The sequence below is a fragment of the Macrobrachium nipponense genome, chromosome 16, assembly GCF_015104395.2.
Source record: "Macrobrachium nipponense isolate FS-2020 chromosome 16, ASM1510439v2, whole genome shotgun sequence".
NCBI classification, from domain to species: domain Eukaryota; kingdom Metazoa; phylum Arthropoda; class Malacostraca; order Decapoda; family Palaemonidae; genus Macrobrachium; species Macrobrachium nipponense.
This window is the reverse complement of record NC_087209.1, coordinates 62,341,908-62,355,344: the sequence shown is the minus strand read 5'-3', so window position 1 is coordinate 62,355,344 and position 13,437 is coordinate 62,341,908. Positions and strand designations below refer to the sequence as shown.

At 36.5% G+C, this 13,437-nt stretch overlaps 1 protein-coding gene across 4 annotated transcripts in view; it reads left to right on the top strand.

Moving 5' to 3' along the window:
- Positions 1 to 13,437, top strand: part of LOC135195770 (teneurin-m-like) — an 823,709-nt gene that overhangs the window by 440,413 nt on the left and 369,859 nt on the right. The gene's annotated exons all lie outside the window — the stretch shown is intronic.

Sequence of the window (13,437 nt, the reverse complement as noted above, 5' to 3'; positions counted from 1 at the left end):
TGGGGTTAGGGATGTAGTCCATATCCAAATTGGTAATGTGTGTGTGTGTGTGTCCTTCGGTGTGCAAATGGAAAATCAATCCCGTGAGTTATGTGGCAATATCAAGGAAAGGGGAAAAAAGAGACTTTTGTCGTGTTTATGATGTTGCAGGTAGTAGTACCTTCATTAAAAGGAGATCCCATTCTAGGGAGTGGTCTTGGGAAATAATTGATTTTTATGTGACACATTACATATATTGGATGAATTGTGTGTGTGTGTGTATATATAATATATATATTATATAATATATATATATATATATATATATATATATATATATATATATATATTATATGTGCATACCGTGTTGGTAAGTGTTGAAAAGAAAATAAACAGAAATAAATACGGGGTTTTCGATAAATTTCTATACCTCTACAATAATAATGGGAAACATTTGGAAAGAGCATCATAAGACATAATAATGTAATAATAAATATGATATATATTACACACATTTATATTATTACTTTATTATGTCCTAACTGTGTTCTTACCAAATGTTTCCCATTATTATTCTACAGACATAGAAAACTTATCGAAAATCCCTTCCGTCTGTTTAGGTTTTTTGGTTTTTTATCACTTACAAACACACGGTCACTTGCATATATATATAATATATATTATTAATATTATATTATATATATATATATATATATAGAATAGGTATATAATCTTATCTATATCTATATATATATATATATATATAATATATATACATATAATATATATATATTATAATATAATATATATATATATATATATTATATGTGTGTATGTGTCTTAATATTATTAATATTATTATGTCTCTTAGCTATGTTTATTCCAAACTTTTCGAAAATCTTTTCTATTTGTTTGTCTTTATTTTATTTTTAACACAACTATAAGGTCACTTTTCATCACTGAACATATATACTTCTAAATCTATGTTCGTAAGTAGTTCTGCTAAATCGGGTACATTGATGAGATGCTTTATTTTTTTAAGTGGCGCTTTTACGCATCGAAGCGTAAGTGGAATCACAGGGAATTTTAGTAGCCCGTGATTGTCAGCATTTCAATGTATTCAGGTACAACCCATTTTCTTTAACTCCTTCTTCGTGAGTACTTCTGTGAGAACATTTAGAACCTATTTTTTTACATGTTTCATAATTGATTGTTGGACATCTCAGTCAAATCAGGTCAAATATTAATGTTGTATACAAAATCTCCTCGATCAGATCACGTACACTTTTGCTACATTCATGAACAATAAGAGAAACTATTTGCCAAGGGTCTTAGCTGAAGCAGCTCATTGAAACCTGGTTCACTTTTATTTCTGTATGCGTAAGAACCCATCTCAGTCAAATCAGGTGCATTTTTGCCCGTATTCGTGAGCACCTCAGTCAAATCAGGTGCATTTTGACCTGTATTCTTGAGACCTCAGTCAAATCGGGTGTATTTTCACCTGTATTCTTGAGACCTCAGTCAAATCGGGTGCATTTTCACCTGTATTCTTGAGACCTCAGTCAAATCGGAGGATTTTTTTACCTGGTATTCTTGAGACCCAGTCAAAAGCGGGTTGTCCATTTTTACCTGTATTCTTTTTGAGATTTCAGTCAAATGGGATGCTTTTTTACCTGTATTCCTTGAGACCTCAGTCAAATCAGGTGCATTTTGACCTGTATTCTTGAGCACCTCAGTCAAATAAGGTGCATTTTGACCTGTATTCTTGAGCATCTCAGTCAAATCATGTGCATTTTTACCCGTATTCTTGAGCACCTCAGTCAAATCAGGTGCATTTTTACCTGTATTCTTGAGACCTCAGTCAAATCAAGTGCGTTTTTACAAGTGCATTTTGACCTGTATTCGTGAGCACCTCAGTCAAATCATGTGCATTTTTACCTGTATTTGTAAGCACCTCATGCAAATCATGTGCATTTTTACCTGTATTCGTGAGCACCTCAATCTAATCACATGCAATTTTAGTTTCCTGTTCATAAAAACCTCAATCAATTCTTGTGCATTTTTCCTGCATTTATGAACACCTTTATCCCTGAGCACATTAGTCAGTACAACTCGGTTGCACTTTTATCCGCATTCATAAGCCCCTCGATGAAAACCAGGTGCAGCTTTCTCCGTCAATACATGCGCTACTCCATCACTGAATTCAACGGCATTGGTCACTTGCCTAGCCAATAAACAACAGTGTTCGAACGACTGAGAGAAAGAGAGAAAAGAAAACGGCAAGTTTTGACCCCCTTTTCCATTCCGGGGCATCATTTTATTCAAAATGGAGCATTTGATATTTTTCTCCCCCCGTGGTCTCCCGAAGCCCGCATTAAAGGAATGGAAGTCCTTTGAATGTCAAGTAGAAGAAGAAGAAGAAGAAGAAAAAACTGAGAGGAAGAAGAAGAGAGGAGGAGGAGGAGGAGGAGAGAAGTGGAGAATTGCACTCGATCCCAGGTAGCGAGGCCACCCTGAAGCGAACCTACTCCGAGATTTCGTCTTGAGGGAGCAAGAGGAGGCTGCGAAGTCTCCAGAACACACGGTTTTCGAGAACGCGGCTCTCTTGAAGTGTCGGTTAGTCGGGAATTTCTTTTTGATCTCTGCGGCGTTTTTTTTTTTTTTTTTTTTCTTTTTTAAGTGGTTTCCTAAATTGGTCTCTCCCGGTTTGTAACTACATCTGGCGTTAGAGGGGGTCTCTCTCTCTCTCTCTCTCTCTCTCTCTCTCTCTCTCTCTCTCTCTCCGTGTGTCTGCTGCTCTCTGATGTTGCTTTTCTCTCTCAGCGTTTGGTGTTGTATATCCTTATTTCTAGCTTTTATTTATTCACATTCTCGAGATTTTCTCTTTATTTTTCATTTTTCAGGCTACCTTTTCACTTTATATCTATGTATTTTTGTTTGATTTACCTATTTTTAAATAATTTCTCTATATTTGTTAGTTTACATCTTGACTTCTACTTATGTTGTTCTTTTTATCTTTTTTTTTATTTTATTTCCATTTCTAGTATTTCTTACTTTGAACGTTTATTCTTCTTCCTCTGTTATCATCATTATCCGTAATCGAAGAAATTATCGGTTTTATTGTATCAATTTTATTCTTCTACCTTATGATCCCATCTGATCTTATCTCTGGTTTTCCTGAATAGATGTGTGGTTTTCTTGAATAAATCTCTGGTTTCCCCTGAATAAACGGAGACACTCGGGCGATGGGATGATCTGCTTTCTTAGCAGAATTAGCAGAGCCACGCCGACTCGGTAATTATAAGCGGAAGGCTCTGCTTTTCTTTTTTTTTTTTTTTCCCTCAGCAGGAGGGAGGCGAGACTGAGGAGTATGATAAATTATTTGCTCAGTAAGGTTCATCCTTAACTAATGAACCTCAGTTTCGGGGGGAGAGAGAGAGAGAGAGAGAGAGAGAGAGAGAGAGATAGAGAGAGAGAGAGAGAATTTTCCAGTAGTTCGCAATTGGATATTTTGCCACTTATATCTCATAAAAATATTACAGAGAGAGAGAGAGAGAGAGAGAGAGAGAGAGAGAGAGAGAGAGAGAGAGAGAGAGAATGGATGAGGGTGATGTAATACCTTACAAAGAACTTAATTATGGAAGTCAAGACGCACTTAATTGCCTTATTAAATGTATTTTATATTTGGATCTTCGCCATTGTTGTATATCATTAAATCTTGGCACACCCCTTTCTCCTGCTCGCTCGAGAGTTCTTCGTAATCTCTCTCTCTCTCTCTCTCTCTCTCTCTCTCTCTCTCTCTCTCTCTCTATGTGATTTAATGAATTTTTTCCTGGTTTTGTTCTACTTGATAATGCACTTTTAAATGCAACATTCCTATACGAACGTAACAGTAATTTCGTTTGCATTTACGTATATGCAGACTTACATAAATCTTTATTTATAATTAGTGTATATATATATATATATATATATATAATATATATATATATATATATATATATATTTATATATATATAAAGGTGATGCTGCATTTTATATATATGTGGGTGTCTTTTGTAAACCAGGAGATTATAAAACGGAGAGGTAATTCCCATCTCCGGGATTTGGAAAAAGGGGGGAGGGTGATAATTGGGGGAGGGGGATTAGATGGTGGGAGAGGGGGTAGGTAAAAAGAGATTAGACTTTGTTTGGAGGTGGGGAGGAGAGTTTTGTGGTAGGGGGAATGGGAAGGGGAAGGGCGGGTGGTTTAATGGCTAGACTCTGGGAGAGGGTGATTATGTCTTATCGATGTCCCATTCATTTAATGGTAGACTCTTACTTGTTGACAAGTTACACTTGGGGAGTTGCGCTGCAGAGTGTAGGATTTAACGTGTTTTTTTTTTTGAGTGGGGGGAGGTCTGAAAGGAATGGAGAGAGAGAGAGAGAGAGAGAGAGAGAGGAGAGAGAGAGAGAGCTAAATTGTTAACAGGAATTTTATATTCTTTGTCGTCTGTGTTTAGGAGAGAGAGAGAGAGAGAGGAGGGAGAGAGAGAGGAGAGAGAGAGAGAGAGAGAGAGAGAGAGAGAGAGAGAGAGATTGAAGATAGCAAAAGACGTGCATACTGTTAACACACTGAACATAAAAAAAAAGCATTTAATTCGTCTGAAATATATATTCGCAGATATTTCTATGAAATGCTTATCAGACAATTTGTTTCGTTACTTTTATCTTATTGTCTTTTTTTTTTCCAAACTTCTTTCATGATACATAGAAACTGGGAATATTCCCCCCTTGTATTTAGGGTCATTATCATACGAATGCATTATTATGTATTTTGTCTCAACAGACATTTGGAATATGCCCTCTCACAATTTATTACAATATTTCCTCTCACAATTTATATAGTGCCTCTGGCGTGATCGGTACGGTCTTGGCCTGCCACCCCGATGGCCGCGAGTTCGATTCTCGGGCATGCCATCGAGGTGTGAGAGATGTGTATTTCTGGTGATAGAAGTTCACTCTCGACGTGGTTCGGAAGTCACAAAGCCGTTGGTCCCGTTGCTGAAGAACCACTGGTTCCATGCAACGTAAAAACACCATACAAAAACAAACAATACAAACAATCAATCTCACAATTTATTACTTTTAACCATTCCATTATCAATTCTGCTAATTCTCGAATGGTGTTTTCACAAAATTCACGGACGCTGGTCTTGTCTGTGGATAATTTTTGTGTGTGTGTGTGTGTGTGTGTGTGTGTGTGTGTGTGTGTGTTTCAGTGAAGTTTGATGTGGCTGTGAGATCGATAGGCCCAGCTCATAATGGGTTTGGTTACTGTCTCTTCGCCTGTCAACCGTCCATTTCTTTGTCAGTGTGAATCAATAAGAGAGTAATGCAATTAACAAAATGCCGTGTGCGTTGCCCACCTACTGTAAGGCATCCATCCATTCATTATTTTTCTCAGCTATTCTTTATAATGCTTCAGCTCAGTCTTTCATTTTGTTTTTCCATACTGACATCATTATTATTCTCTTCTCTCCTATTCTATTCTTATATTCTTCAGCTCCATCTTTCATTCATTTTTACCCCAAGACATTATTTTTCTCTCCTCTCCCATTCATTCTTTCTTTCAGCTATTCTTATTTTCATCAACTCCATCTTTTATTTATTATTCCATACTGACAATTTTTATTCTCTTCTCTTCAATTTATTTGTTCAGTTATTCTTATATTCTTCAGCTCCATTTTTCATTCATTTTTACCTACTGACATTATTATTCTCTTCTCTCCTATTCATTCTTTCTTCCAGCTATTATTATATTCCTCAGCTCCATCTTTCATTTATTTTTACTTCCTGACATTATTTTTATTTCTCTCCTATTCATTCTTTCCTTCAGCTATTATTATATCGTTCATCTCAGCCTTTAATTTGGTTTTTCCATACGGTTATTATTATTTTTTCTCTTCTCCCCAATTCATTCTTACTCCCAGCTATGCTTATATTCATCAGCTTATTCTTTTATTTATTATTCCATACTGGCACTTTTATTTTCATCTCTCCAGCCATTTTTTTTCATTCCTACCTCCTGTTTATGCCTGTACACACACTTCTATTAATGTTCCATCTAACCATATTTTTTTCAAGTCAAACCATCCATTTAAACTAATTACCATTTTCTGCAGTCTTTCATTTTTATGAATGAAATTTATAGAATGTATTTCTCCAGCGTCCATTGACATTATAAAAACAAAACTTTTGATTTCCTTGGAAAAAATAATACCTTTTATATCCATATAAGTCATTATTTTCGTAACTTTGCTTAAGTAAAATACCTCTTAAGTTCTTTTTGTAGTTTGAAAATAAATGTTGAACTTTTCTTTTAGGAAAACTACCTGTCATATTATTTAGGTAAAATAACTCTCATGTTCTTTTTGAAGCTTAAAAATAAATGTTCAACTTTTCTTTTAGGAAAAATATCTGTCATTTCCATTTTAAAGTTGAAAATTAAATGTTTCTTTTCATCTAAGTCGTTACGTGTAATTATTCTGCTTAGATCAAAATCTTCTCTTACATCCGTCCAACACAAGAAACGTTTTGGCAATTTCTCTGTAAAATCAAAAACCCTTTTGATATTCTCTTTGTGGGAGAAAAAAGGAAAAAAAATCCTCATTTCCACCCGTCATCAATGATTTAGAATAAAAAAATGTAATCTAAATAATTAATTATTTAGGATTAAGTCTGTTCTCTTAAGAGAGAAACCCCGCTCACGTCCATCCAGGTTGTTATATTCCCCGAAGGCTTCGTCACGTGATTCTGGGAAAACTGGTCTAGAGACTCCATTTTGGCCCCGCATTAATTGCCCTTAATTAGAGATGCAACCATTACAAAGACTGGGCTCAGGTGGATGAAATCTGTCTGAGAGTAAGAAGGGAGGGGGTGAGTTTATAGGGGAGGGGGTGGGGGGTGGGGGACGGTATCCCTGGCTAACAAACCTCCCCTTCTTCCCCCCACCCCAACCGCTGCCCTCCTTTCTGTTTGTATCACTGAACTCAATTAATTCGACCTGCCTCTCTGTCGAGGGGATTCCAGCTTTCCAGACTCTTGTGTGCGTCCTGCCTTCCTTCCAGTGTGTGTGTGTATGTTTTGGCGATGAGAATGTGAGTGTTGAGTAGAAAGGTGTATGTGTGTGTGTGTATATGTGAATGTTGGCGAGGAGAGTAGAGATTTATGTATGTATGTATTTATGTGTGTTAGAGAAGAGTATGAATGTTAGAGACGAGATTTAAGGTGCGTGTGTTTTGAGAGAGTGTGTTTGTGTGTGTGTGTGTTGGAAAGATAAGTATGATTATTTGTGTAAGTGCGTTAAAGATTAGTGTGATTATAGGAGAGGAGAGAAACGGAGTGTGTGTGTTGATCCAAAATAATTCAGCTGATTTCTAAAAATGTAATTAGCGTTATCGTTTCTTGTCAGCAGCGAATTTGACTTATATAATTTCGTTTTGAATTTTGATGTCAAATTTATACAAATTTTGAAAGGACACTTTCACGATGATATAATGTTGAATATAAATGACATTTCTGTATATTTGACGATTCTGATGTTTTAAGTGTGCCAAGTATTTCAAAAGTTGTGGATGATGATCTTTAGACATTTGAAGAGAGAGAGAGAGAGAGAGAGAGAGAGAGAGGGTAATATTTTCTTAAGATAAGCGTAAGGAATTGACGGAGAAAACCTGGATTTAAAGCAGCATTCCAACTTAACATTCCGCCGGGCAAAAATATCCTGTTCCAAGCAGAGCATTAAACGTTCATGGGGGCTTTTAACGACCATGCATATTTGATCACAAGGATGTATATACCAGCCTTGATTAAAAACCATGCCAAGTTTCCAGTTTTTAAAATATTTTTTTTATTTTCATTGGCTATTTATTTAGTAGCGCGTACAGTATAATATGTATTTGTATGAGTAATATATATATATATGTGTGTGCTATGTGTGTGTGTGTGTGTGTGTATAATATATAGGTCCTCTCTCCTCTCGTCTCTCTCTCTCTCTCTCTCTCTTCTCTCTCTATATATATATATATATATAATATATATATATATATATATATATATATATATATAATATATTTATGTATGCCGTTTAGATAAGCCAAGACATAAAAATGCTGTTTTCAAATCAGCCAGCAGAACAAAGATAAATGTATAAATAAGTCCATGAGAAGCGAAAGAAATGTGTGGAAATAGGAGCCAAGAGATAAAAATGCCGTTTTAAAATACCAAGCAGAACAGAGATAAATAAAAAATATTGCTCTCCACTCCATGAAACGGAAAGATGTGCGTAAATAAACGAACCAAGAAATAATAATGATAATAAAGAAAGTAACAAACGAAAGAAAGAAATGGCGTATCATGTGTCTGACTGGGGAGCTCTTAAGCTAATGTCGAAGGTGCTTCCGCATTCGGTTTCCGAATCAAAATGAAAATTCATTTGCGAGGCAGACCGGATCCGTAAAAGCTGATTTTCTCTCGCATGGAAATTGGGCGGCTTTATTTCGTTAATGATATTTGAATAGTAAGCCTCCTTACCTGTTGAATATTGATTAGCGAGCTCAACAGGTAAATATAATGAAGCCATTGATACGAAATAGCGAAAAGAAAAAAAAAATGAGGGGAAGGGGTGGGTGGAGGGGCGAGAGGGAAGATGTTTTAGTTCTTTCTTAGCCTGTTTTTCTCTTCCAAAAGGGGAGGGGGTGGATGGAGGGCAAGAGGAAGGGGTTTTAGTTCTTTCTTAGCTTGTTTTCCTCCTCCAAAAGGGGGAGGGGGTGGATGGAGGGCGAGAGGAAGGGGTTTTAGTTCTTTCTCAGCTTGTTTTTCTCTTCTAAAAGGGGGAGGGGGTGGATGGAGGGCGAGAGGAAGGGTTTTAGGGGAGTTCTTTCTTAGCCTGTTTTTCTCTTTCAAAAGGGGTAGGGGGTGGATGGAGGGCGAGAGGAAGGGGTTTTAGTTCTTTCTTAGCTTGTTTTCCTCTTCTAGGAGTGAAGGAGGAGGGCGAAAAGGGGATGGAGGAGGGCTTTTAGTTCTTTCTTAGCTGTTTTTTCTCTTCCAGGGGGTGGTGGAGTGGGCGAGAGGAAGGGTTTTAGTCTTTCTAGCTTGTTTTTCTCTTCCAAAAGGGGGAGGGGGAGTAGGGGAAGGGGAGTGGCGGATTGGGGCGAGTTAGGAAGTCGGTTTTAAGTTCTTTCTTCGCTTGTCGCTCTTCTCTTTTCATTTTGCCTTGGAACGAGGGAAAGGGAATGAGGCTGGTGGGTGCCTGTGTCGTTTATCATGGAGGGCAGGGGAGGGGTGGGTGGGGGCGACAGGGATGGCCCGTTCAATACGATTTATTTATCGAGGCTTGTTCTCTGTGTGGGTTTAGCGGTATGCAGTTCGAAAGTTTATTTGAACAGTCCCTGGCTACTTCATTCACAAGTGCATCCTGACACCTGTTTTTTGGATTTTTTGGACACATGCAGCAGGTCGGTTTGTCTTTTGCTGGAATATGTCTGGTGCAAGGAAACTTTCTCTTCTATTGATTGGACCATTATTATATTATTATTATTATTATTATTATTATTATTATTATTATTATTATTATTATTATTATTTATTATTGCTTTGTTGCTGTTGCTCTGAAAATCACCCTATTCACAAAGAACAAGCCCACTGTTGATAAATAGATAAAAATGTACATAAATTCTAAAAATACAAGGAGATTTATCATTATTATTATTATTATTATTATTATTATTATTATTATAATTATTGTTGTTGTTGTTGTTGTTGTTGTTCATGCAAAACAAGTCCATCAAAGGGACCATTAACTTGAAATTCAATCTTCCGAAGAGTATGGTGTTCATCAGAAAGAACTCACATTCAACATTCAGAAGGTGACGGAAAGAAGAGAGAAAAAATATATGAACCAACTGACAATGAGATAGCTGAAAATAGAAAGTGAATGGTTAAAAAAAAAAAAAAAAAACAAGGATAATTGTATTAAGGTTAGTAATGCATTGCGTCTCCGCTTGAACTTCAGAAGTTGCAATTGCACGAACTCCTGGAGGAGGCTGTTCTCGTATTGAGAAAGCTTTCCAAGAAAACGTAGTGCTTGAATTCCCTCTCCAAGAAACGTTTGATGTATTGAGAATTTATTGCAACAATTTTTCCCCCTTTTTTTATTTTTATAGGGGTCGTTTGATTTATTGGGAATGTGATGCAAGACGGGTGTGTTCTTGTGTGCCTGTTTCCAGAAGCGTTGATATAATGAGTTGCGTGGATGATCGAGTAGCGTCCTGGCCACAGTGCTAGAATTTTTAGATCTACACACACACACATATATATTATATATATATATATATATATTATATATATATATCAGATATATATATATATTATGTGTGTGGGGTGTGTGTGTGTGTGTGTGTGTGTATGTATGTATGTGTGTGTGTATATATATATATTATATATATATATATATAATATATATATAGTATATATATATACATAAATATAACATATACTATAGTATAATATTTCGATGTTTTACACAATCAGGGACATCCGATTCATTGATACTGCTTTTCAAAAAAAAAAAGAACCACCACCTACCTGACTTAATTAAATAAAAAAAAATTAACACACCTTATAACGAACATTCCCCCTAACCTTTATTTCACGAGAAAAGATTTTATTTTTTATTTTTTAGCTAAATTCATTGATATATTTCTTTAGAAACTGTCTTCTCACAATCCTACATAAGGTTTGCACCAGTCCACTGTGACCTGTCTTATGTAATAGATCTACGACACCAAGTAGCTATATATAACCTGGATATCAATGACGTATTAAAATGTCAGCATTAATCGTGGCCCCGTTGCAAATGAAATAACGTCAGGTTTGGGGAGGGGGGCGGGGGGGGGGGGGGGGGGAGAACGGATATTCCGGCCATAGTTGGAATATATCGGGTCCAAAACAAAAAAAAAGTTGGGGGGCGGGGGGCGAAATCCCCGTCCAAATTGACATGTGAGGTTATTGTCGTTTCATTGTTAGAGAACTGTCATGGAGTTTGGTGGGCGCCCGTTTTAATTGATTATTGCTGCTGCTGCTGCTGCTGCTGCTGTTCTGCTGTTCTGCTGCTATGCTGTTCTGCTTTGGAATAAAGCGGACGGCACGGGCCGACTTTATTAAACCCGATAATTCGCTGGACGGAGAGAGAGAGAGAGACAGAGATTATTTAAATAGGAGCGATTATAAAACAAAAAGTGAGAGTGGCAAAGCAGATTGTGTAATTCTGGCTCTATTAAGTTGGTAATGAGAGAGAGAGAGAGAGAGAGAGAGAGATATTGTAATGCAAGTCGTATAATCCGTTGCATTTTAATGTTGGTCATAATTTTTATTATTTACAGATATTCTTTTTTTACTTTCGTCCTCTTTCACTCGTGGGTTGAAATGACGCGAAGTTCATTTCTATTAAAGAGATTAGAAAGAAGACGTTAAAACATATTTTGCCTTAGAAAAAAAAAAAAAAAAACTAGAAGTGACCGGATTCTTGTCCGGATAATACTCCGTGTCCGGAATAGGAGGACGTTCCGCGTCCAGATATCAGCTACAATACCATGCAATAATGGGCAACGTCATGCAACCATTATGAGCTATCTTTAAAACGATTCGTGTCCATTATTGTGGGATTTTATTCCTCGCTCATTATTTTCAGAATCCTATAATCTGTCTATATTCAAGAGGCGAGACTTAAACTACAGCTTTTTTTAGCATTGTTGGCACTATCTGCGTTCATTATTGTGGAATTTTATACCTTTTTCCGTATTTCCAGAATCCTACACTCTGCCTATTTTCAATAGGCGAGACTTAGGTTATAACTTTCTTTGCACGTTTCGTTCTGAGCACCATTGAAAAAAATTTTTTAAGAAAAATATCAACTGTTTTGCACAGAATTGCCATTCACCTTCTGACATCTCTCTTCCCTTCTCTCTCTCTCTCAAAAAAAAAAAAAAAATCACGCCCAAGTGCAATAATGGAACATCTGAAATGTTAATGTGTTGCTGCATTAATCCCGTAATGATAATACGGTGCCAGTGGTAAACATATTTTTCTTCATGTTGTAAAAGCATTATTCGTGATTTTTGCGTCTTGTAGCTAGCCATTTAGGTTGTGGCTCTGTGGTAATCAGTGATTTATTCATTTATCGCTTACTCGGAGAGTAAGCCTACAAGCTGTTTTGTTGTTGTTGTTATTGTTGGGATGGTAGGAAAGGTCTATAGAAGAGCCTAAAAAGGTCTGAAAAAGGTGTTTAGCGGTGAGTTAAAAAGATACGGGAATTTCAGGGGAGTATGTTTATTATTTATTTATTAGAATGAAAATGTTAAAAAAATAAGTAATGTGCATGTTTAACAGCACAGAACAATTACTTCTAGTTAAATATGGTGTATTTATTTTAATTTTCTTTGGTGGAACAACGCGCCATTTGACCATAGATTTTATTCATCTTAATTTTTGGGGGGGTGAAACAACACGCCATTTGACCATAGATTTCATTCATCTTAATTTGTTTTGGTGAAACAACACGCCATTTGACCATAGATTTCATTCATCTTAATTTTTTTTGGTGAAACAACACGCCATTTGACCTAGATTTCAACAATCAGGTGAAACAACACGCCATTTGACCGTAGATTTTATTTTAATTTTCGTTGGTGAAACAACACGCCATTGAGCATAGATTTTCTTTATTTTCATTTTCGTTGGTGAAACAAAGCGCCATTTGACCTTAGATTTTATCATGCGCCACAAGTAATTTGGATGATGCCTTGTATAATTATATTCTTAACGATTATATCACCCAAGAAGAATAATACGATTTAACCACATCCTTGTGCTTACTTCACATCTCTTTATATTTACATTCTTATTTCCTGTAGACCCTGGGCCCGGCAGCTTAGCCTGGCATACGTAGGTCATTCATAGCCTCTGCGAAAAGAGCTTCCAAAAGAGCTTCCTGTTTTTATGGCCGGGGAGATTAAAGTTAATATACGGTGTTCATAATTTCCTTATCGCCGGCGATCCCTGACGCAAATGGTCTCTCCCGGTTCGGGACCGAAATCGCTCTCTCTCTCTCTCTCTCTCTCTCTCTACTTCTCTCTCTCTTCTCCTCCTCGCTCTAGTGCCAGTATAGTAGTCCCCTTGTCTTCTGCTGCAGTTTCTCTCTCTCTTTCTCTCTCTTTGCCGGAAGGGCTCTAGGGATGTTTGTGTTTGCGATCTGCAAAGACATCTATCTTTCTTCATGGAATTTTCTGTACATGTTAATTATTTTTTAGGACATTTTCTGAGGAATCCGTAAATAGGTTTTTTCCATGGAAGTTATAAAACTCCTCTCTATATATCCTTTATCATACACACACAAACACGTATATATATATATATATA